This window comes from Protopterus annectens, chromosome 1.part2 (assembly GCF_019279795.1).
Source record: "Protopterus annectens isolate FY-2018-M chromosome 1.part2, PAN1.0, whole genome shotgun sequence".
In the NCBI taxonomy this organism is placed as follows: domain Eukaryota; kingdom Metazoa; phylum Chordata; order Ceratodontiformes; family Protopteridae; genus Protopterus; species Protopterus annectens.
This window is the reverse complement of record NC_056727.1, coordinates 290790200-290817172: the sequence shown is the minus strand read 5'-3', so window position 1 is coordinate 290817172 and position 26973 is coordinate 290790200. Positions and strand designations below refer to the sequence as shown.

Sequence of the window (26973 nt, the reverse complement as noted above, 5' to 3'; positions counted from 1 at the left end):
TTGTACTGAGACACAACTATATAATGTTTGAAGGTGAATATTATGTACAAGTCAAAGGAGTAGCAATGGGGGCGGCTTGTGCCCCCATTTTTTCCAACATTTATTTGAGCGACTGGGAAGAAGAGCACATTTTCGGTAACAACAAATATCAAGCAGTCTCATGTTATTACAGGTTTTTGGACGACATTTTTTTGATCTGGAAGGGGAATAGGAATGAATTAGAAACTTTCATGAGGGATCTAAATTCTAGGAATAATTACTTAAAATTCACTTATATAGTGGAATCTCATCAGATAGCTTATTTAGATACTCTCATTACAATAAATGAAGGTAAGATGAAAAGTAGAATATATAGGAAAGACACATTTAGCAACAGCTACTTGGAATATAGTAGTTCTCACCCCACTAATCAGAAAAGAAGTATAATCAAAGGACAATGTATAAGGGCTGCTAGGATGACATCCAACCACGAAGACCTTGTCAGTGAACTAAGGAATATAGGTGATATGTTTATTCAGAGAGGTTATCCTAGGGAGTTAGTGTTGGATGTGACTAGTTATGTGCTTAAAGAATGGGGTAAAAAATACACACCCCTGTTAGGAAAAGGACCCTTGTTACACACACACAGTGCAGAAGCTGACAACAGGGGGATGGATGTCAGTTACACCAGAGCATGTATTTTGCAACATACCCCTTGGACTGCAAACATCAAAAGAATTATGAAGGAGAATTGGAACATATTAAAGACAGATATGAAAATAATAGAAATAGTGGGAGATACACCTAGGTTTGTATCCAGAAATGGGGACAATTTAAAAAGGGAATTCGAAAGAAAAATACAAACATCAAACAATTGTAAAGTTAAAATAGGGACAACTAAATGTGGTACATGCAATCAGTGCAGATATACATGCACTACCAAGAGTACCATATTAGAAAATGTCACCAAGACAGAAATATATTTTAAGAAAGGGAATTGTAGGACCACCCACGTTGTCTATTTAGCAATGTGCTCCAACTGTCACTGCTACTACGTGGGAAAGACAGACAGGACCCTAAGGCAAAGGATATACGACCACTATTACTGCATCAGGAAGAAAGATGTCAAGAATGCCCTGTGGAGGCACATGCAGGAGATTACTAAATGCAATTTGTTTCACTTTGCCATATTAGACGTAGCCTTATCAAATCCTAGAGGAGGTGATGTATGGAAAAAATTGGGCGAGTTAGAGGCTAGATGGCAACTAAAATTGAATGCCTCTACCCCACCAGGGCTTAATGACCATATTTCTGTGAAACCGATTTTAGCCAATAATATTTAAAATGATGAATGGCTTTATTAATGCTTCGGACATGTGAAGGTTGGTGCTTTGAAAGATGGGGTATGGGTTGTCACTTTTATTAATTTTATTAATATTATTCTTGGTCTATGAATTCATTCACTAATATTCCCACTCAAATGGAGGGGCAAATAAGTTACAGCATTCATTACTATCACAACACAACAAAATATATATTTCATACATTTCAATCACTGTCTGGTATGCTTAGTGAGGGGCATTTTTATATTCCTGAGTTAAACAATACAACATAAAGTCAACATTAGTAAACGTTTTATTGTTTTTAATTTCTAATGTTTTTAAGGTTTGCTTATTATGCAGGGGTAATAAGATTGTTTTTAAATTATGTTTTAAATCATGTATTAATATATGCACTATGAAATGTATTAAGTAATATATGGGTATGTAGCACTAGCACTTTAAATTGAATGTATGCACTTAGTTAAACAAACAATTAATTAATCTAATTAATCTAACAAGATTCTTATATAAAGGTTAGCCTAAGGGCAGTTCCTTGTTCTGATGAAATCTACATTTGTTTAGATGAAAGCGCTCAACAAAATTCAATAAAGAAGAAAGAATTATTTGTATTCAACTTTGGTGTTTTGCATCTTGAATCCACCACAGAGAAACAGCAATTTGGTCTGTGCTTCTTACATTTGTGGACTGTTTCTCTTTTTCGTCATTTTACTAAATTCATAATCTCTATCACTCCTTTCATATAGCAAAAGTGGGGTGTGGGTTGGAAAGGAAAAGCTTTTATTTGAAGTTTGCTTGTGAAACATAAGGAAATCAGTTGAGTTTCATATTCAAACATATTACAACAAACATTTGATAACCAGACTGAAAAAACATCTGTGGTATTCATTCCTATTTTTAGTTTTTTTAACCAATAAACATCTTTACTGAATTTTGTTTATGGTACTGGCAGTCATACAATTATATATAAATGAAAAGAAACCGAGAAACCGTACTGACGTATTTTCAGTTGCAAACATTACACATCACATACAGTCTTCTATGCAGTGATCGTCTATCACACATTACATAGCTCATTCAATTTCTGGTCTTCCTTTAAACCTCATCCCTCCTCCAAAACATTATTCTGTATGTACTGTAGTACTTGCTTTTTTTTTTGTAGCTGCCAGAATTAAACTCAGCAAAGGCTTACTATGGCTAGGTAATCCCAATTCAGTATCACAGCTCTGAAAATAATTTCCTTAGTTATGCCAATTTGCTCGCCTAGTATTTTGGACAGAGTATAGTCCGTATGGACTTTTTAAAGTCTGCCAACTCATTACACTCCCAAAAAATATGTTCCCAACTGCGTCCCCTACAGATGATCGAAATCTTAAAACTTCGACTTTCATATGACCGAGACCATATGATCGACATTTTAAAACTTCGAACATTCTGAACAGAGATCTCCATACAGCACGGAATGGGAACATTTCCCTTTTCCTTGCTGTAGTGCGATCTCGGAGTTGGCATATCTAAATAACAGAGGGTGTGGAGGGTGCAGAGGGGCTTGCCCCCCCCCCCTTGCAAAAATGTCCAGGATTTTGTTTTGTTTTGTTTTTTAATTTTATTTCAGGTGTTCAAACATTTGAAACGTCGATCATATAGTCTTGGCCATATGAAAGTTGATGTTTTAAAAGTTCGATCATCTGTAGTAGACCCACCCAACTACCTCTTTCTTCCCCATCACACCTCCAACATCTGCAATCTACCTGAAGAAAATGTCTTTGCAGTCGGCTTCGGATATAAAATACTAAGCAAACAGTTCCAAGCAAATGCCTTAAATCTTTCAGATTTTGTTGTATATTTGAGAGCCCTACATACATCCTCCTGGTGTTTCTTTTTGATTTGCTTATCCAATCTCTCTTCCCAATTCACTCCAACCTCCTCTGATTGATTCCCATAATTATCATGCAGTACTTTACATGCTCTACTAATTAACCCCCTCCTTCCAACACCAGCTTCTGTTCTAGATTCTACCAAAAACTCCAGCAGTGCTGGACTCCCACCCAGGATCCCCCCATTCCCCCTTCCCTGCCTATACAATGATATCAGCCCTTGACAGGGAAAGCAATCTGTAGCCTGCAGTCCAAATGAATCACTGGCCTTTTACTTTTCTACTACCTTTCCCTTCCTAATTATATGCTCACAAACACCTTGGTTCCTTTGCCAATTTTCTCCAATAAATGTGTGCTATTCATTCTTTGTTTTTCATCCATTTTGTTTTCATTCATTATTTGTGCTAGTCATTCTTAAGAAGCATTCATAAAAACTGCTTTGGACTCAGTATTTTCATTCTGAACACAATTCACCGTAGGATCCAGAAAAAAAAATGCCTGGATCAGTACAAGACTTGTTCAATTTGCCAGTCTCACACCTAGCACATTCTCTGATGATGTCTGCATCAGCAATTTTACAAAAAAATAGCTTTACAGTGGCAAATTAATTTCTCAAGTTGATCTGCTTCTGATTTGATCTTTAACAGTTTAAGGTTTCAGAACTCATACGGCATACCCAGGTAAAGGAAAAGGACACATCCTTCACCTTAGCTATAATTTTGAATTTCAATCAAGTATCAGAAAATTAGCTGTCAGTTTGCGCAGAGCATTAAGGCTAAGATCTATTAATGAGCTGCCTCCTGTAGTCATGGGTTTGATTCCCTTTGTCCCTGTTTGCCTCCTGAATGACTGAGCAAGTCACTTAATCAGACAGTGCTCTCAAGCAGAGTCTAAAAACGTCCATCTGGTTCAGTTCTCTACCTTGGACAGCAAATACAAGTAAATAAATAAACAAATATATTTTATGACAACAAAAAAGAAATAAGCTTCTAAATGTCAAGATTAAGTGCAGAAAATTATTGCAAGCGGTAACAAATAATTTATACACCCTTTTAGAGTCCAACTACCTGATACTGATAGAACCTTGCTAATGTAGAACTCCTTTCAATGAGCTTTGCAGGCAGGATTACTAGAACATTTTAAGTTACTTAAGGCAGCCATTACAAATAATGGACTCTGGCAGAAAAACTACCAAAACACGAGTTTGAGTGAACAAATAATCTTGAAAAATGCCCTGCAGAATGAATTTTCTGCCCCAGTAAACACTCAAGCCTTTTTTTCAGAGAAACATTACAAAATACTTAATAGTTACTTTCTCTCAAGTGCCTTGTCAAACTAAAGAAATAAAATCACAGATACTAATGAGGCCATAAAAAATAAATGATAAACTCATCTGCTGCTCAGCATTTTTTTCCACAGTAAAACTTATCAGAGGTTACAGAAGTTCAGCAACAATGACAATTGCCACCTCTTAGAATATAACACATGAATCTGGTAAGCTCCTTCCTGAGGACTGTGACATTCCCATGAAAAGCAGGACAGTAGTCCAATCTGTCACTCAGGGATAGAATCTACTTGCCAAGCAAAAAAAATATATATAATAAATAAATAAATAAAAATAAAATAAAATAAAAAAAAAGGGCAAATGACTACCCCTTGTTATAATCCAGTAGTAGTAACTAAGATGTGAAGACAAAAATAATGACATTACATCAGAAAAAATCATTCATATATATCCATTACCATTTTCAGAGTAATGCAGTATGGAACTCATCTTTGCATGCAATAGGTGCAAGCCAGGCACTAACCATACATATGATGAAAATCCACACCACATATATACACACCTAGGCACAATTTAATGTCACCAATCATCTCCCTATCATACCTTTGGAGTATGGAAACAAATACTATGGCAGAAGCACAACTGATCAAAAAGGCATCAAAACTTGGACTCACAGTAGGTGTCTAATCATTATAAGACAGCAATGCTAAGTGCCATGCCAGCAAAGATATAGTAATCAGAAATAATATCATAACTGTTGTCCCTTAACGTTACTATTTTTCCTGAACCATGCAAGCCTTTCATTAACCATTCCCTCGCCTTTTCTCAGTTCACTTATGCTGAAAGAATGTTTAATTTCCTTTTCAAATAAATTAAGCTATTTTTTGCAACATACTGCTTCAAAACTGCTCAGTGTTTCTTGGCTCACTTGCACACGTTTACATTTGCTTATCATTTGACTACTGGGTGACTTTATATTCACAGTGGTAATCCCACACAAACCAGAAAAAGAGGGATAGTCAACATTTTCAGTGAAGTGGTAGAATGACTAAATGCATGGTTCATAGATTCCTATGCCGTTACCTAGGCATATGGACCAGGAGGTCATTGAGGAGCCCAGCCCAATTTCCCAACACCTTCAGAGCACTGCCATGTTAGCTGACTTGCTCAAAGTTACACAGCAGGCAAATGGAGGCTGAGGGAATCAAACACTGGACTACACACAAAGTGATTCATTAACAGCCAGCGGGCAGACAAACTCTTGGGAAATGGGAAACCATTACTATTACAATGAAGAATGTGGTACCACACATGATGCTGCACATCTTTGCGAAAAGGAAAAACTGATATTTTTTATTGTGCATATTTATTTGTCTGTCAACTGGGTATCTGGGCTAGTTCAAAGTAAATTTTTAGCTGTAACACTAGCTAAAGACATACAAACACAATATGCCTATAGCTGTGTCAGTGGACTTAAAGCAACACTTTACAAAGACAAACGAAGAAAAAAATCCATAGCCATGGCTAATCACAAATATTACCTTACAACTGTGGTCTCAACTGTAGGCTTGGAGGGATGAAGCCTTATGCCCTAGGTGACCAAGTTCAACTAGAAGCTCGGCTGCTGGAAGGATGCAGTCAAGAGGGATGGGAGTGATCAGCTGATGCCAGTTCGCCAATCCTGGGGGGGTAGAAGAGGAGTGCTGAAGAATTTCTGGTAGCAGCTAATAGATCATTGTGGCTAGTTGTGCACGCAGGACATTAGGGTATTCCCAAGTGCATGGAGTGGCAAATGAGAGCTCAACTATGCAGCACTTTAGTGGCAGTCACAAGTTGCCATTGGGAGGGAACTGGGTTGGAAGGGAATAACTTTTATACAAAGGAATGCCTGCTTACTACTGACTCTCACCTTCTACATGGCATGAATGGACTGATTAGCTCTCAACCCAGCTGTGAATTAATGGGCCATGGGACTCTCGCCTTGGCTGGGTAACTAATGATTTGACTCTTGCCCCATAGGGGAAATTAATCTGTTGAATGTGGGCTGGTGGAGAGGCCTGACAGCTGGGGGTGAGGGTAAAAATAAAAAAAGAAAGAAAAGAAATATCAGAACATGAATGTACACACTACTCTGTGTAAAGTACACTGAGTTTATAAGCAAGGCGGAAGTAGTTAACAGTGTATAAAAGTAAATCAAACTCGGTTATACTAGTTTTGTTTTGTTTTACTTCTGAACTAGTAAAGCCTAGTTTCATTATGCCCAGCTCTTTGGCATAGAGGGATAAAACTCTGACTTTAACATAGATGAGCAGAGTTCAAACAACATTTTTGACACAGGAAAAGACAGGTGGGGAGAGGTTTAAAGTCAGTGGGTCAGTGATGGCTTGCCCATCGTGGAGGAAGGGAGTGATGGGTTTATTAAGCTGATCACCACCGTACAAGCAAAGGTCTGCATGTCACAAGAATGTCCAGGACTAAGAACATACACTTGACAATTGGAAGCTGGTGATCGTAGCTGTCATAAGCATGCAGGTGGATACACACACATGCATAGGCAGGGAGCAGAACACTCTGTGGTGGTGACGCAGCAGTTCCTGCAAATCCCCATGGATGCCCCACTAAAACTTGCACTCACTGCCATGATGCCATCAAGGGCACAAACCCCCTCCACTGCTGCCCGGATGACAGCCCCTCCAATAGGCTCTCACCTCCATGCTAGGGGTACCCAGTATGTTAGGAAAAAATGGGCTCAAGACTAATAAGGGGAGGCTCTGCAGATATGGAAGCAGAAAATAAGAAAAATTGTTTCATAATGATGATGGCAGGTACTATATGCAATTAGTCTTTATATGTCATAAGTTAAACACTGTAAAGAATACTCATAATAATAAATGTATACATACATGTACAGCTACTAAGTATTCTAAGTGGGCGATAAAGACCGTTTCAAGTACTGACACAAGTTACTGTGGGCTGCGTTATGGAGGGTAAGATGTTTTAGGGCATGGATACTCTGAGAAGGTATAGTTTACATGCTGTGGGAAAGGAGGTAGGTGAGAAGGCAAGGGTATTACCAGGGCATAATTATAAGTGAATGTTGATAACAGTATATGTATGTTGTACTTGTTGGTTAATCTTGTGCCACAGGATATGCAGGTAATTTATTATGTGTGAGGTGCTCAAATTGATATTTGAATGTAGATAACTCTGGATTATTTCTGTTATGAGAATGCATTGCATTCATTAGCTAATAAATTAAAGGGGGGTATTTTGAATGCATTCAATCTTCTAAGAAAGTAGGAGCCATTAGCTTGCTCACTGTGGAAGGACAGTAATTACAGCAGCTAAGCTTGTAAACTGGACTACAGAATTTTGTCATGAGCAGGAATTTGACTCATGCTGTCAATGAGAGGCAACAGTAAAGCAACAACATAGTTTATTTAGGGTTAGTTGTAGATGATGTGCTGTATGTGAATAGGCCGATGATAAAGCTGCCAATGGCACTCTAGTTTTACTATGAAGATTTTTTTTTAATAATAGCTGTTGTGCCTTCATAAGAAGAAATCTAGTGAGCTTGTTTGTGATTCTACCAGATAGCATTGGCAGAAGAACCAAACTCTGTCTGTAATAACTGTATGTTGAACATGTCCTAAAAGATTTAATTCCATTATCAGTGGCATAAAGTCACTCAGCAACTGCCCATTTGCGCAAAAAATGCATACTTCTGATGTGTACATTAAAATCCTTTAATACACAACACTGTGATTTATTTCTTGCTGCAGCCTGTTTCTTCCTGTAGTACTTGCAGATTTGCAGAAAGATTTAGATTTGGTTTTGATTAGTGTGTGTTATGTGAAGTAGGTTTCTTCAGTTTCCCTCCTTTTTACAACTGTTCCTTCTACTGTGGTATCATTGCTCAGAAAGCATGAAAAAACTGTTACCATTATTGTTTACAGAATGTTTTTAATTGATTTATTACATTAATGGACGCCATACTGAGTTGAGAGTTGCTGGCATAACTGCATGACTTCTTTGTTTAACTTATAGCTTTAAATCCCATGTGGAACCATCTCACAAGTCTCTCAGATTATAGCCATTTGAAATGCCAACACTCACTAATACCAAGTCTCAGAATGTGGAGAATGAGTAACCAAAAATCCAGTCTCGCATACCATATGGATACCTTGGAGACTATATAAATTTGGTGGGGCGGCTTGCCACGTGCAAGTAATGAGTTTAAAGGAGAAACACGATATCCAATATTTGCTCTCTTCCTGTATTTTTGGTCTTTTTTCAGCATTTCAGGATTTGGCATTACGAGTCCTGACACTTCAGAAGGGAGCCCTCTTAATGAGGACAGTTCTATAACATTTGACTATGGGAGTATTAGTATGCTATGCTGTCCCAAAGTAATATTATCTAACAGCTACCTATCAGCATTCTCAGTTAGTTATGTTGGAGCAGTTTGGCCCAACCACCCTCTCGCTGAAAAATAACTGAAGTTCAAAAGAAGCCAAGTCGTCTTCTCCCGCCAGCAAGGTCTCCTGAGCTACTACTCAAACTTAACTAGCTAGCAGTTTTGGTGAATGTATTGGGCTCTACATTACAAGGACAGCTTTAGAAAGAATGTTTTTGCAGGAAACTCTAACTGAATGAGTACTAATGTGACGTCTCTCAAGTAATGAAATTTGCTACTTTTTTGACACATTCTGTACAAGGATGCACAACTCCACACATGCATATGTACACATTTATATGCATATACATTAGTTTCCTAAATAAATATTTACTGATACTCAAGTTAATATTAGACCAAAGAACTTACAGAAGTCTGTACTCAGAAGGATACCATTATGAATGCTGTCCTTTTAACATGTGTACCTACCTGCTGTGACGCTAGAATACAATTCTCTACCAGCTGCTTACCAGTTGGTACAAGACTATGAGTCATTTTACTTCCCCATAACTACATTTTAAAAAAATATGGAACTCACTTAATCTTTTATATTTTGTTACAATTATCATAAATTTTGTACACAGCGATACAATTCAAAGAATCTAGTGATTGACTGCATTATATGCTTTAGTTAATAAATTAGCCTGAAAAAGTAGATGTAATTAAAGTGCTTTCTTTCTTAGCATGGTACTCACCTCTCTTGGATATTCTGGCCCACTATGACATTTAATTGTACAACTGCTCAGAAATACATATCTGAACCCTATAATGAAGTAGCACAGTCACACACTCTGAACCACCTAGGGATCTTAGAACCCCAAACCATCCCTCAGCCTCAAAAAGGTGTGGAAGAAAAGGCTTTAACTGCTTTGGCACCAAACCACGTGACTTTATTCCTGCTAAAAATCTGGAAAGCTGAGTTCTAAACTTAATTTCAGTTCAAGCTAAAAAAATAAGAACATAATAATGTAAAGATTCCTGCCAAGGAGTTACCTACTCTTTTCCATGGGGTTGATACCATACATTTCTAAAAAGATAAGGTTGATTCTCCAACCACAAATTACACTAAAAAAGGCAACACAATAATGTACACATTGTGAACACTTTTACAGCAGCTCACTACAGAATTCAAATATGTAGAATTATGAACTGTATCACGTGTCAAGAGAATTATTCAACAACAGTAACAGGACATTACAACCTGTCATCACAACACTTCAGCAGCTTAATATTTTCTATTTTAACCTGCAATGTGTTGTATTCTTTTTTATTATACAATATACTTGTGATATAAACCCAACTTTTCTATGCAACACAATCCTCGGCCCAGTGAGACTTCAGTGGTAAATACAGTATAACTAATTATTTAAATAAGACTATCCAGCAGAGGTAACCTTGTCACTACTCCAATAGTTACATTTCATATATGCTCTTCCTTAATCTCTTCCTGTGGAAACTAGTTCAAAGTCCAGCAACTTCTACACAGTAAACGGCAGAAGATTTGCAGTCTATTCATTCGTACGGGAGAGTACTGATTTCTGATTCTTCAAAGCTACTTCTTGTGTTGAAGTGCAGATTCTTTTCAGTCTTTGCACCCTAGACTATATGCATGTCCCTGTGATGTACTTGCTGCAGTGGGCCCATGGTTTAGTTCTAGTTACAGGACTGGAAAAGTGGCTCACTTAACAAACCCCAGCATATCAGCAAGGCCTCACTCTTCCACAGACTGCAGACAAGTTACATTTTGAGTTGCTTTCACTGGTAATAGTATGTATTTGATGGCCTCGCCCTCTTACCAGACAGACATTTGTGAAAGGTCAACTACTTTTCTTTGGCTGCTACTGGATGGACTCTGATTTAATAGAAAGTGACAGGTGTATTTACCTGATGTTCCCTCATATTTATTGTCCTGACCCTCCTACTATTTCTGATTTTCAGGAAAAATCACTGAGGATTACAATTAGTCAATAATGCCAGTCATTAGAGTTTTATACTTCTTATTGTTCAGAAAATGCATGCTGATGTAACACTGTTCATTCAATTAACTTTCTGAAATCAGAGTTCTGTAAACAAATAAAAATAAAACATTTAAAAATTATCCTTGATTTTGGGCCTCTGTCGTCCTATTTTATTTAGCTTTGCTCAGAATTCTTGAAAAAAGAAGTTGAGAGGTATGGACAGCCATACAGTTCAGTACTTAAACCCTTCATATTACCAGGTAGGCCATAGTGTTCATACATCTTTCTAAAGCAGACAAGCTATGTCTCCACTATCCCTTTTAAAAAGAGAAAGATGCAACATAATGCAAATACACTACAATGACACAACCTAAGGGGAGTGGTATTTGCGTTAAGGGACAGTCACAAATGAAACCTACAGAAAGAAGACAATATATTCATTTGCTTGTGATTAGTACACATTTCATTTAGACTATTAAAAATATAACCAAAGAGAAGAAACAGAACCGCAGATGCAGGAAGAATAGAAGTGTTAAGACAGAATGCAACCTTCAGGAATAAGGGACGTAACACCTTAGTAGATGCAGTAGTTTGCTATTCTTTTCTTGTTTTAAACTTTCATTTTTTTTTTTTTTGTCTTTTGAGACAATACTTCTGCTTAACTCCCAGAAGATGAGGCAAACATACAGATGATCTTGACCCTTCAGCATGGAAATGATATGGCATGAACCTTTGTTTTATTTTGTCTTTTCCTCAAGAGGCCTTCCCTGTCCTTGACACTGAATAGGATGTTTCAGTGCCCCTGTCCCACCTGGTACTACGAAGTTTTGCTGTGTTTGTTTAATTCTTGCATCTCAGTGTGACACTGCTGACATCAAGAAGTGAACTTGTGCTTCACGGATAAATTCTGTGCAGCTGCTTTAGTCTAAGTGGGTCCCTTAAGACTGTTACAAACTGATCTGCAATGCCTGTTACTAGAATACAACTGGGTCCTACCAGCCAAATAGAATGAAATATTTCAAGGGCAGCTTTTCAGAAACAACAAACTCTTTAGTTAGCATGCCAAACACTGACTGACTAATACAGACCTGGAGTCAGTGTGCAGCTTCAAACTTAACCACTCATTCTGTCAGGACCAATCTGTTCTGATATACAGCAAAGAACTCCCAACACTTAATTCCCAGCACTGTCAGTCACAACAGCACATTCAAAATACTTGTGATGCACAGGTGGAGTGCTTCCCGCATGCAGCATTCCTCTGAGGACAAAAGAAAGGGGGGAATGATCAGCTGTTTACAGCAGTACACAAACCTGCACTCAGATAAACTGAACATAGCTAGCTTACATGGGGCTTGCAGTGATTATTAAAAAAAAATCAAGAAGAACGTGAAACACTGCGTTTGTAAGTCAGGAGGAAATGCTGAGAGTCAGATGAACACTGATACTGATGCAAGATCTTTACCTAAAGGTTCTACAACATATAGAGGACTATGAGCAGGTTTCTTATTATAATCAAGTTGTTATATGGTTAGGACATTACTGTCAAGAAATTCACCTTAGGTTCCTGACTCACTGGTGCAGTGACAGAGTGCATCAGATAACCCAAGACTGACTGGAAGTTCAGGTGCTGTAGGAGCGGTGGGGGGGGGGGCAGCTTTGCTGGCTCAACAACTCTGACAAAGAGAGATTTCTGCCTGTGATAAGGCTATCACACAATTTTTTGTAGTATATGGAGCTTTAGTTTCTCTGATGTAGTATGAGATACACTAAAAAATCCGTAGAAGTGTGAAGCATTTTACTGCATAGAAAGATGTAAGACACTACACTGCCTCACATATGGCAGCCAGAAGTAAAGGGTACTTCTGACCTGCAAAAACTGATATTTTTTATTGTGCATATTTATTTGTCTGTCAACTGGGTATCTGGGCTAGTTCAAAGTAAATTTTTAGCTGTAACACTAGCTAAAGACATACAAACACAATATGCCTATAGCTGTGTCAGTGGACTTAAAGCAACACTTTACAAAGACAAACGAAGAAAAAAATCCATAGCCATGGCTAATCACAAATATTACCTTACAACTGTGGTCTCAACTGTAGGCTTGGAGGGATGAAGCCTTATGCCCTAGGTGACCAAGTTCAACTAGAAGCTCGGCTGCTGGAAGGATGCAGTCAAGAGGGATGGGAGTGATCAGCTGATGCCAGTCCGCCAATCCTGGGGGGGGTAGAAGAGGAGTGCTGAAGAATTTCTGGTAGCAGCTAATAGATCATTGTGGCTAGTTGTGCACGCAGGACATTAGGGTATTCCCAAGTGCATGGAGTGGCAAATGAGAGCTCAACTATGCAGCACTTTAGTGGCAGTCACAAGTTGCCATTGGGAGGGAACTGGGTTGGAAGGGAATAACTTTTATACAAAGGAATGCCTGCTTACTACTGACTCTCACCTTCTACATGGCATGAATGGACTGATTAGCTCTCAACCCAGCTGTGAATTAATGGGCCATGGGACTCGCCTTGGCTGGGTAACTAATGATTTGACTCTTGCCCCATAGGGAAATTAATCTGTTGAATGTGGGCTGGTGGAGAGGCCTGACAGCTGGGGTGAGGGTAAAAATAAAAAAGAAAGAAAAGAAATATCAGAACATGAATGTACACACTACTCTGTGTAAAGTACACTGAGTTTATAAGCAAGGCGGAAGTAGTTAACAGTGTATAAAAGTAAATCAAACTCGGTTATACTAGTTTTGTTTTGTTTTACTTCTGAACTAGTAAAGCCTAGTTTCATTATGCCCAGCTCTTTGGCATAGAGGGATAAAACTCTGACTTTAACATAGATGAGCAGAGTTCAAACAACATTTTGACACAGGAAAAGACAGGTGGGGAGAGGTTTAAAGTCAGTGGGTCAGTGATGGCTTGCCCATCGTGGAGGAAGGGAGTGATGGGTTTATTAAGCTGATCACCACCGTACAAGCAAAGGTCTGCATGTCACAAGAATGTCCAGGACTAAGAACATACACTTGACAATTGGAAGCTGGTGATCGTAGCTGTCATAAGCATGCAGGTGGATACACACACATGCATAGGCAGGGAGCAGAACACTCTGTGGTGGTGACGCAGCAGTTCCTGCAAATCCCCATGGATGCCCCACTAAAACTTGCACTCACTGCCATGATGCCATCAAGGGCACAAACCCCCTCCACTGCTGCCCGGATGACAGCCCCTCCAATAGGCTCTCACCTCCATGCTAGGGGTACCCAGTATGTTAGGAAAAAATGGGCTCAAGACTAATAAGGGGAGGCTCTGCAGATATGGAAGCAGAAAATAGGAAAAATTGTTTCATAATGATGATGGCAGGTACTATATGCAATTAGTCTTTATATGTCATAAGTTAAACACTGTAAAGAATACTCATAATAGGAAATGTATACATACATGTACAGCTACTAAGTATTCTAAGTGGGCGATAAAGACCGTTTCAAGTACTGACACAAGTTACTGTGGGCTGCGTTATGGAGGGTAAGATGTTTTAGGGCATGGATACTCTGAGAAGGTATAGTTTACATGCTGTGGGAAAGGAGGTAGGTGAGAAGGCAAGGGTATTACCAGGGCATAATTATAAGTGAATGTTGATAACAGTATATGTATGTTGTACTTGTTGGTTAATCTTGTGCCACAGGATATGCAGGTAATTTATTATGTGTGAGGTGCTCAAATTGATATTTGAATGTAGATAACTCTGGATTATTTCTGTTATGAGAATGCATTGCATTCATTAGCTAATAAATTAAAGGGGGGTATTTTGAATGCATTCAATCTTCTAAGAAAGTAGGAGCCATTAGCTTGCTCACTGTGGAAGGACAGTAATTACAGCAGCTAAGCTTGTAAACTGGACTACAGAATTTTGTCATGAGCAGGAATTTGACTCATGCTGTCAATGAGAGGCAACAGTAAAGCAACAACATAGTTTATTTAGGGTTAGTTGTAGATGATGTGCTGTATGTGAATAGGCCGATGATAAAGCTGCCAATGGCACTCTAGTTTTACTATGAAGATTTTTTTTTAATAATAGCTGTTGTGCCTTCATAAGAAGAAATCTAGTGAGCTTGTTTGTGATTCTACCAGATAGCATTGGCAGAAGAACCAAACTCTGTCTGTAATAACTGTATGTTGAACATGTCCTAAAAGATTTAATTCCATTATCAGTGGCATAAAGTCACTCAGCAACTGCCCATTTGCGCAAAAAATGCATACTTCTGATGTGTACATTAAAATCCTTTAATACACAACACTGTGATTTATTTCTTGCTGCAGCCTGTTTCTTCCTGTAGTACTTGCAGATTTGCAGAAAGATTTAGATTTGGTTTTGATTAGTGTGTGTTATGTGAAGTAGGTTTCTTCAGTTTCCTCCTTTTTACAACTGTTCCTTCTACTGTGGTATCATTGCTCAGAAAGCATGAAAAAACTGTTACCATTATTGTTTACAGAATGTTTTTAATTGATTTATTACATTAATGGACGCCATACTGAGTTGAGAGTTGCTGGCATAACTGCATGACTTCTTTGTTTAACTTATAGCTTTAAATCCCATGTGGAACCATCTCACAAGTCTCTCAGATTATAGCCATTTGAAATGCCAACACTCACTAATACCAAGTCTCAGAATGTGGAGAATGAGTAACCAAAAATCCAGTCTCGCATACCATATGGATACCTTGGAGACTATATAAATTTGGTGGGGGCGGCTTGCCACGTGCAAGTAATGAGTTTAAAGGAGAAACACGATATCCAATATTTGCTCTCTTCCTGTATTTTTGGTCTTTTTTCAGCATTTCAGGATTTGGCATTACGAGTCCTGACACTTCAGAAGGGAGCCCTCTTAATGAGGACAGTTCTATAACATTTGACTATGGGAGTATTAGTATGCTATGCTGTCCCAAAGTAATATTATCTAACAGCTACCTATCAGCATTCTCAGTTAGTTATGTTGGAGCAGTTTGGCCCAACCACCCTCTCGCTGAAAAATAACTGAAGTTCAAAAGAAGCCAAGTCGTCTTCTCCCGCCAGCAAGGTCTCCTGAGCTACTACTCAAACTTAACTAGCTAGCAGTTTTGGTGAATGTATTGGGCTCTACATTACAAGGACAGCTTTAGAAAGAATGTTTTTGCAGGAAACTCTAACTGAATGAGTACTAATGTGACGTCTCTCAAGTAATGAAATTTGCTACTTTTTTGACACATTCTGTACAAGGATGCACAACTCCACACATGCATATGTACACATTTATATGCATATACATTAGTTTCCTAAATAAATATTTACTGATACTCAAGTTAATATTAGACCAAAGAACTTACAGAAGTCTGTACTCAGAAGGATACCATTATGAATGCTGTCCTTTTAACATGTGTACCTACCTGCTGTGACGCTAGAATACAATTCTCTACCAGCTGCTTACCAGTTGGTACAAGACTATGAGTCATTTTACTTCCCCATAACTACATTTTAAAAAAATATGGAACTCACTTAATCTTTTATATTTTGTTACAATTATCATAAATTTTGTACACAGCGATACAATTCAAAGAATCTAGTGATTGACTGCATTATATGCTTTAGTTAATAAATTAGCCTGAAAAGTAGATGTAATTAAAGTGCTTTCTTTCTTAGCATGGTACTCACCTCTCTTGGATATTCTGGCCCACTATGACATTTAATTGTACAACTGCTCAGAAATACATATCTGAACCCTATAATGAAGTAGCACAGTCACACACTCTGAACCACCTAGGGATCTTAGAACCCCAAACCATCCCTCAGCCTCAAAAAGGTGTGGAAGAAAAGGCTTTAACTGCTTTGGCACCAAACCACGTGACTTTATTCCTGCTAAAAATCTGGAAAGCTGAGTTCTAAACTTAATTTCAGTTCAAGCTAAAAAAATAAGAACATAATAATGTAAAGATTCCTGCCAAGGAGTTACCTACTCTTTTTCCATGGGGTTGATACCATACATTTCTAAAAAGATAAGGTTGATTCTCCAACCACAAATTACACTAAAAAAGGCAACACAATAATGTACACATTGTGAACACTTTTACAGCAGCTCACTACAGAATTCAAATATGTAGAATTATGAACTGTATCACGTGTCAAGAGAATTATTCAACAACAGTAACAGGACATTACAACCTGTCATCACAACACTTCAGCAGCTTAATATTTTCTATTTTAACCTGCAATGTGTTGTATTCTTTTTTATTATACAATATACTTGTGATATAAACCCAACTTTTCTATGCAACACAATCCTCGGCCCAGTGAGACTTCAGTGGTAAATACAGTATAACTAATTATTTAAATAAGACTATCCAGCAGAGGTAACCTTGTCACTACTCCAATAGTTACATTTCATATATGCTCTTCCTTAATCTCTTCCTGTGGAAACTAGTTCAAAGTCCAGCAACTTCTACACAGTAAACGGCAGAAGATTTGCAGTCTATTCATTCGTACGGGAGAGTACTGATTTCTGATTCTTCAAAGCTACTTCTTGTGTTGAAGTGCAGATTCTTTTCAGTCTTTGCACCCTAGACTATATGCATGTCCCTGTGATGTACTTGCTGCAGTGGGCCCATGGTTTAGTTCTAGTTACAGGACTGGAAAAGTGGCTCACTTAACAAACCCCAGCATATCAGCAAGGCCTCACTCTTCCACAGACTGCAGACAAGTTACATTTTGAGTTGCTTTCACTGGTAATAGTATGTATTTGATGGCCTCGCCCTCTTACCAGACAGACATTTGTGAAAGGTCAACTACTTTTCTTTGGCTGCTACTGGATGGACTCTGATTTAATAGAAAGTGACAGGTGTATTTACCTGATGTTCCCTCATATTTATTGTCCTGACCCTCCTACTATTTCTGATTTTCAGGAAAAATCACTGAGGATTACAATTAGTCAATAATGCCAGTCATTAGAGTTTTATACTTCTTATTGTTCAGAAAATGCATGCTGATGTAACACTGTTCATTCAATTAACTTTCTGAAATCAGAGTTCTGTAAACAAATAAAAATAAAACATTTAAAAATTATCCTTGATTTTGGGCCTCTGTCGTCCTATTTTATTTAGCTTTGCTCAGAATTCTTGAAAAAAGAAGTTGAGAGGTATGGACAGCCATACAGTTCAGTACTTAAACCCTTCATATTACCAGGTAGGCCATAGTGTTCATACATCTTTCTAAAGCAGACAAGCTATGTCTCCACTATCCCTTTTAAAAAGAGAAAGATGCAACATAATGCAAATACACTACAATGACACAACCTAAGGGGAGTGGTATTTATGTTAAGGGACAGTCACAAATGAAACCTACAGAAAGAAGACAATATATTCATTTGCTTGTGATTAGTACACATTTCATTTAGACTATTAAAAATATAACCAAAGAGAAGAAACAGAACCGCAGATGCAGGAAGAATAGAAGTGTTAAGACAGAATGCAACCTTCAGGAATAAGGGACGTAACACCTTAGTAGATGCAGTAGTTTGCTATTCTTTTCTTGTTTTAAACTTTCATTTTTTTTTTTTTTGTCTTTTGAGACAATACTTCTGCTTAACTCCCAGAAGATGAGGCAAACATACAGATGATCTTGACCCTTCAGCATGGAAATGATATGGCATGAACCTTTGTTTTATTTTGTCTTTTCCTCAAGAGGCCTTCCTGTCCTTGACACTGAATAGGATGTTTCAGTGCCCCTGTCCCACCTGGTACTACGAAGTTTTGCTGTGTTTGTTTAATTCTTGCATCTCAGTGTGACACTGCTGACATCAAGAAGTGAACTTGTGCTTCACGGATAAATTCTGTGCAGCTGCTTTAGTCTAAGTGGGTCCCTTAAGACTGTTACAAACTGATCTGCAATGCCTGTTACTAGAATACAACTGGGTCCTACCAGCCAAATAGAATGAAATATTTCAAGGGCAGCTTTTCAGAAACAACAAACTCTTTAGTTAGCATGCCAAACACTGACTGACTAATACAGACCTGGAGTCAGTGTGCAGCTTCAAACTTAACCACTCATTCTGTCAGGACCAATCTGTTCTGATATACAGCAAAGAACTCCCAACACTTAATTCCCAGCACTGTCAGTCACAACAGCACATTCAAAATACTTGTGATGCACAGGTGGAGTGCTTCCCGCATGCAGCATTCCTCTGAGGACAAAAGAAAGGGGGGAATGATCAGCTGTTTACAGCAGTACACAAACCTGCACTCAGATAAACTGAACATAGCTAGCTTACATGGGGCTTGCAGTGATTATTAAAAAAAAATCAAGAAGAACGTGAAACACTGCGTTTGTAAGTCAGGAGGAAATGCTGAGAGTCAGATGAACACTGATACTGATGCAAGATCTTTACCTAAAGGTTCTACAACATATAGAGGACTATGAGCAGGTTTCTTATTATAATCAAGTTGTTATATGGTTAGGACATTACTGTCAAGAAATTCACCTTAGGTTCCTGACTCACTGGTGCAGTGACAGAGTGCATCAGATAACCCAAGACTGACTGGAAGTTCAGGTGCTGTAGGAGCGGTGGGGGGGGGGCAGCTTTGCTGGCTCAACAACTCTGACAAAGAGAGATTTCTGCCTGTGATAAGGCTATCACACAATTTTTTGTAGTATATGGAGCTTTAGTTTCTCTGATGTAGTATGAGATACACTAAAAAATCCGTAGAAGTGTGAAGCATTTTACTGCATAGAAAGATGTAAGACACTACACTGCCTCACATATGGCAGCCAGAAGTAAAGGGTACTTCTGACCTGCAAAAACTTTACACTGCAACACAAGAAAAAGAAGTGGAGTGGCATGAAATGTATTACAGCTTTTAGAATTGTTTCAACTTACTAAAATGAGACTAGATCATAACTCTGAAAGTTTCTTAACAAAGCTTTGCTGTTGTTTATTTAATAACTTTGGATTTTTCCCATTTTTACAGCATAATTGCAACATTCCAATACCCCATGACTAGGCATGTGCATAATGCAGGATTCACCCAAGAGATGGTATGCTTTGATCACTAAGGCAATACCAGAGTGATCAAACATAATAAGCCATTGGTAAATTTTGCATTACTCACCCAGTATTTAAAAAAAAAAAAAAAGAAATGACTTACCATTTTAAAACATTGGCAGTTTATGTCCCCACTTCTTTATGCTGTCTTTCTAGCTTCCATGGCTGGGGGTACTTTCTAATGTACTATGCATGTATGTGACAAATACATTTTAAATCTTGCACAGTGCATTTTTCATAATGTAGCTTCTACCTTTTTTTTGGTTTTTGCTTTTTAAAGGACCAAGTCCTGTTGTTTATGAAAGGATTCTTGAAGACTCCTGAATTCTCAGCAGTGAGTCTTGTTGTTGTTGTATCTTTCAGCTTCGCCTCAGCGGAACTCTGGTCCGCTAATGATTGGCAGCAGATTTTTACGTACCGAGTTGCCAGCCCTGACGTACAACCTTCAACGAAGTTATGCCCATTCACGCATGTCTCCACAGAAGACACTTTAGCTGAGAATCGAACAGGACGTCTTGCTGTGAGGCGACAACGCTACCGCAGCACCACCACCGCAGTGAGTCTAAATTACTAAATTATGTTTTGAACATCCTTTTTTTTTTTTTGTGGGGTCTGACTTTTAAGAGATGGACTTCTTCCTTTGGCTGGGTAATGCTGAATTTACAACAAGTAAGTTGATTGCTGTTTTTTCAACCAATGTTCATTTTTCTGCCCAGTGAAATGATTTGTCATACTTTTTCAAGAATTCACTTTTCTTTCTATATGTACCATGATGACAATATTACTTACCATAGTGCAAACTATTGTGCGTGTTTTCTTTAAAAGAAAATATTTATTTCCTAGCTGAAATTGTCAAACTAGAGGTTCACCTGGCATGCTGAGACTTATTTTTCTGTGGAAATCTGCCCCCCCCCAGCATGACATCCTTTTAGGTAAAGTAGAGCTAGAAATATTGGAGCATGGCAAGCTTTTTTCAGACTTACTTTTATTTGTTCCTGGACAAGTGACAAGTTAAAAATTAATTTAAAAGAATTTGCATTCAATTTTATAATCTAATCAGTATTGCACTGGGTGTTTCACCATTTTACATGGCACTACCTATATATATTTGTGTGCTGTATTGCCTATAGCCTCACACTTGCTGTTCACTTTTAAAAATGGCATGATCAGTGTGTTTTGTTTCTGTGGATAGAGCTATTCAATTATGCATTGTTTTCAGGCATCTATGCCAAGATATGATGCTAGTGGTGCTGTGCAAACCTCTCAACTGTGAAGAATATTTCAGAATATCCCTGACTGGGTGTATATACACACACACACACACACACACACACATACACACACACACACACACACACACACACACACGTGTAGAAGTGTAACATAATATTGCTATATCAATCATAGGCAACTCCAGTGCGCACATCACAATCTATTGCTGTAATGTACTCTCAGCATTATCGCCATTCCTGCTTTTACCATCCTCCAAACAGTTTCAGGAATAAGCAATTGTTCCCTTGTAAACTGCATTACATACCTGTCCTACAATTTTGTACATCATTTTCTACAGCAATAACAAAAAGTTCACATTACATCCAGAAATATTTACATACCGCACCAAATTTCATTCCTTTGCCCAAGAGCAACTGTGTGTGTGTGTGTGTGTGTGTGTGTGTGTGTGTGTGTGTGTGTGTGTGTGTGTAAAACAATGTGTGAGACACATTGATCACTGCAGTCTATGTTTCTAATTTCATACTCCTAGCTAATCTTCAGACAGATCCATGGCATTCATTAACTTCCTCCTCTACATACTAAACCAAATCACATTACTCATAAACCAAAACACATTCCTCATAAATCAAATCACACAAATTACTCATAAACCAAATCACATTACTCCTACACATACTTCTACCACTCAAAATGTTAAAAAGCAACAGTGCAACACTGTGAGCCAAAAGTAATGTGTGTGTAGCCACAAAATGAAAGTAAAAATACATATATATTTAATTTAGTAATCATCAGCAAAATAACTCATTATATCCCTGCAGAACCCATACCATTTGAGTATTCCCAAACTCCCTTCACTATGGTATGGAGGAAGCCATACAGCCTAATCAACAATGTTTTCATCTTAACTTCCTGCAGAACTCATATACGAGCCATCCATGCAAAGATTTAGAACTCCAACATTAACAGTTAACCAACAACTTGCAAGTTCACTGCTATCACTAGAAAACACACCCCTATCCTCAGACTCACTTTTATATATTTAGTGGAATACCTTAGATGACATCCAAGGCCAGATGGCATCCTACATAGAATTACATTCAGGCAGAATATCACACAATGAAAAATAACAGAAAAAAGGGAAAAAGATTGTGAACAATGGCAAAACCAAACAAAGAAGCATTACAGAAATAAAAAAAAACATTAAGGTAAAAACAGTGACAAATCACTAAGTTTAGTGTATATTACATTTCCATTTTCAGCTTATTTTCATTAGCAAGCATTAGTCCACGTGCTCAGAGTTGAAACATTTGGAAGTGGAGGTTGTGTGAGAACCAGGACTACATGATGAAGCACATTAGAAGCTCATTGCCTCAAACATCTAAGCTAAACTGACAAACACTATTTTCTCTGAAATATGTACTGTGGAAAAATACTGAAGTTCAACATATTTTGTATTCTGTATATAAAGGGTTAAGCAGAAAAATGTTCACTGCGTGCAAACTGAAAAGTTCTGGAAAATGTTGTTCACTGAGGAATGCAGAAGTTAATTTTAAACTACTGATAAGAAAGTTAATGGTGCAAGAATAACTGTGGTACTAGCTGGTAAAAACAAGTAATCAAACTATCACTTCTGATGAATGTTCTGTGTGCTAAGTGTGTGTACGTGCAGAAGGGTCTATAAAAGCAGAACTCAAAGTACAAGTAGCCAGACTACTGGCATACTACTATCATGTAGCAGGTCTCCATGCATGTAAAATAAAGCTGTTTTACTTGCTTACAAGAACTTGGTGTGATTCTTCCAGAATATGTTAGAAGAGTAAAAATCTTTCGACATAACTGGCGCCCAACGTGAGGCGGCCCCTGCACGGCGCAAATCGAACAAAGAGAGGCTGAAAACCTGCGCAGGTGGAGAGAGATCAGGCTCTCCTCGAACGAAAGACCTCCGACTGAAACAGGTCGAAATTAGAGGCCAGTCACTCTTTCCAGATTCAATCCGTGAGGTGGCAGCGAAACAGGGCGGAGGAATCACAAAGGTAAGCAAAACGCTATTTTTTTGTTGTTTCTGATTGGAATTTTTGTCTAAATTTTAAGGGACTAGTCAAGGGAGAAATTTAATTTTCTCAAAGTATAAGGAGTATATGTGAATAGATTCCATATACAAGAGATCTCAGGAACAGGAATAGTTTCTCGTAAGAGAAATGGGAACAGGAACCAGTTGCGCCAAAGGCTTTACAAAACTGAAGATGAAAAGTTTATGTTTGATTTACACCCAAAGAAAGTAAAATATTTAAATAAATGGAAAAAAGATCATGGGTTTAGTGGATGTTTAAATAAGTCAGAATGTCAAAATCTAGTAAGATTACTGCGCAAACAGGCAGGAAATAAGACAAGGAATCAAAAGAAGGTGGGGTTTCCCCAGGCACAGAAATGGCTGGAGGAAGCAAATAAGAGACATAGGGAACAAAATTTGAAAAAAAGGGTGTGGTAATTCAAGTGAAAGAGATGTGTACTTTGTTCAAAAGGAAGATAATGAAACTTCCACAGTCAGTCATAGTCACCAGAATCCCTCGGCCCCTCCCATCCAGTATCCAGACCCTGCACAGGTTATTGAGGTGCCCCCCGACCAGGACCCACCACAATACCAGGCTTCGGTGGGTGCCCCCCCCCGCCAAGTATTATATTACAGAGAGAGCCTGACAACACTCTTGACTTATGCAGCGGAAGGATTAGGAGAGAAGGGCACTGGAAAATTAAGGAAAAGGTAGATCAGGAAGGAGAGGAATACCCGCTGATAGAAGTGGCAAATCCTCAAGCAGGCGCAGAAGGCGAGGGTCCTACAATATTGGTCTACCGACCGTGGACCCGTGATGACATCAGAAAAGCGGTAGAGGGGATTCCCCATCCGAAAGTAGATATGCGTAAATTCCGTACAGACATAGGGGGCATGAGAATGAGTTATAGATTAAACGCTGTAGAATTTGAACAAGTAATAAGGCAAATCCTAGGACCAGAGTGGCACCTTATTTGCGGAAGTTGGGACCCCCTGCTACCAGGGGAAGGAGGAGCCTTGCCGTTTAACTCCGAAGTGTGTAGAACCAGAATAAAGACTCTCTCAGATAAAATAGAAGAACATTGGAAGCCCAAAGCAGATTGGACTTGCATTAATCAATGCGTTCAATCAGATGACGAAACCGTAGACAATTATCTACATCGTCTCACACAATGTTTTGATGCTCATAGTGGGTTGATTAAGGCAGAAAATCAGGAAAATGACTCGCCCTATGAACAGCAATTGAAAAATGCATTCCTAAAGGGCTGCAAGACAGCCATTGGTAACTTTATACAAAAGCATATGATCACACACAGGACAGCGCATCTACAGCCCCTTATGGAGTATGCTAGACATGCTGAGAAATACCTGAAGGAAAAAAAAGATAAACAAGCCCAGACTTTTACAGTTAGTGAAGATGGAACTTTAATGTTAGTTCAAGGTTCTGCAAACCGCGGAAGAGGGCGTGGCAGGGGAAGAGATCGAGGACGGGGAGGCGTAAGTCATTCTGAGGATTTCGAAGGTAGGCAAAAGAGGTGGGAATGTTTTAAGTGCGGTAAGAAGGGACATTTTGCCAGAGATTGCAGAGGACCGGAGAAACCGATGGCTGCTTCCGGTGGTACCGCATGACTATATGACGGTCAGAAAGACGTAGATGGAGGGTATGAAGAAGAAAGTGAGAATGGGGAAGTAGGTACAAATGTAGACGATGGGTGGGGACAGGAAATGGCAGAAAATGAGGAATATCAAATGGTAAATCTAACAGCACTAGCATCAACTATGCAACTGGAATCCCAACCAGTGATCACATTGCAAGTTGAGGGCCGAGACATAGAATTCCTTTGTGACTCAGGGGCTTCACGAACGTTAGTCAGAAGTACTGCCATATCATCCGATGTTACCTCGGATGAATATGTGCTTGTAAAAGCAGCAAATGGTCGTATTTATAAAGAGCCATTGTCCAAACCTCTGTGGTTTACCAACCCAGAGACGAACCAAACCATACGGTTCCGAGTAATAATTTAAAAAATCTGCCCAGTAAATTTACTAGGAAGAGATTTAATGCAAGTGTTCGGCATAGCAGCCGTCCCAACTTCCACTGGGATGGTGGCAAGGAGAATTGAACCAAATAGTGCAATGCTATTAGAGGGGCAGGGAGATCTACATTACTGGTATAGTAATGATTTGATAGAGACAGGCCCCCAGAGTGTAGTGACGGAGCTTACAAATTTGGCATTAAGCAAATATGGAATAAAAAATCCGAAGGTGTCAGATCCATTACATTGCACAATGTATTACAGAAGATGTGCCGGACCTGATTTAGAATACAAAAAGAAATTTTTTAGTTTTAAAGTCACCAAACTAGTATTGCATAGCCTTTTTTGGGACACACTAGGTAATTCTGCAGTCACATGTAGCCTTACAAGGGATATGCAGCTGCTGTATAAGGATGAATTAACCACACATATTTCAGTCACGGAGGGTGAAGGAATGTCATGGTACCTCGTGGGTAAGAAAATAACTGAATGGGTAGGATGGACACCAGAACAGTTGGCAGGTAAAGGTGTTCAGGTTCAAAAACTTAACTGGGTTACACAAGCCAGACCGACCGTGCACCTCTGGGAAGACGAACCGATACAATCCCCTGGGACATTATGACTATGTCTCCTTACCCCCATGGAGGAATCTCAATTGCAGAGGATTCCAAACTCATTATGGTCGCAGGGTCAGCACGATATCAGACTGATTAGAACGGCAGGACAGGTAAAGATTACACCCAAGTCAGAATTTAGACCTCATAAATGGCAGTATCCCTTGAGCAGAAAGGCAGAGGAGGGCATTTTACCGGTAATCACAGCACTTTTGAAAGCTGGAGTATTAATTCTGTGCACAGACTCACCATGTAATACGCCCTTATTTCCAGTAAAAAAAACGGATGGGACATGGAGGATGGTACAAGACTTACAGGCAATAAATGCCGCGGTGGTACCTCGGGCCCCCATAGTCCCGGATCCGTCTATTCTGCTGAACGATATCCTTCCTACGGATAACTACTTTTCTGTAATTGATATCAGTAATGCCTTTTTCTCTATTCCCTTGCAGGAAGATAGTAGATTTTGGTTTGCATTTACGTTTATGGGCAAGCGTTATACCTATACCAGGTTACCGCAGGGATACTGCGAAAGTCCGACCATCTTCTCACAAGAGATGTCCACCAATTTGGCTCAGTTCCAACCCGCCCAAGGGTGCCACCTACTGCTGTACGTGGATGATATCCTCCTGGCTGCGACTACGGAAGAACTCTGTAAGTCCGAGACTATTCAACTACTACACTTTCTGGCACACGGAGGACATAAGGTAAATAAGTCTAAGTTACAATTTTGTAAATTAAAAGTACGTTACCTGGGTTATACTATCTCTGGGAAGGGCAGGCGATTAGATGACAGTAGAAAGAATGCTATTTTACAAGCCCCCATGCCAACTACAAAAAAGGAAATGATGTCCTTTTTAGGCATTACGAACTTCTGTCGTAGTTGGATTCCCAACTATGCCGAAGAAGTGCACCCGCTATCAGACTTAATTTTTGCAATACCGATGGTGGCAAAAGATTTGCTGCACTGGACAGACAAGGCAGTACAGGCATTCACTAGAATCAAGCAACTGATAGCTGGGTCAGCGACATTGGGGTTTCCAGATTACAGTAAGACCTTTATACAGACTGTAGATTGCAAGCAGGGA

General features: G+C 38.9%; 1 protein-coding gene across 1 annotated transcript in view; it reads right to left on the bottom strand.

Moving 5' to 3' along the window:
• Nucleotides 1-26973, bottom strand: part of KIF16B (kinesin family member 16B) — a 3706250-nt gene that overhangs the window by 124252 nt on the left and 3555025 nt on the right. The gene's annotated exons all lie outside the window — the stretch shown is intronic.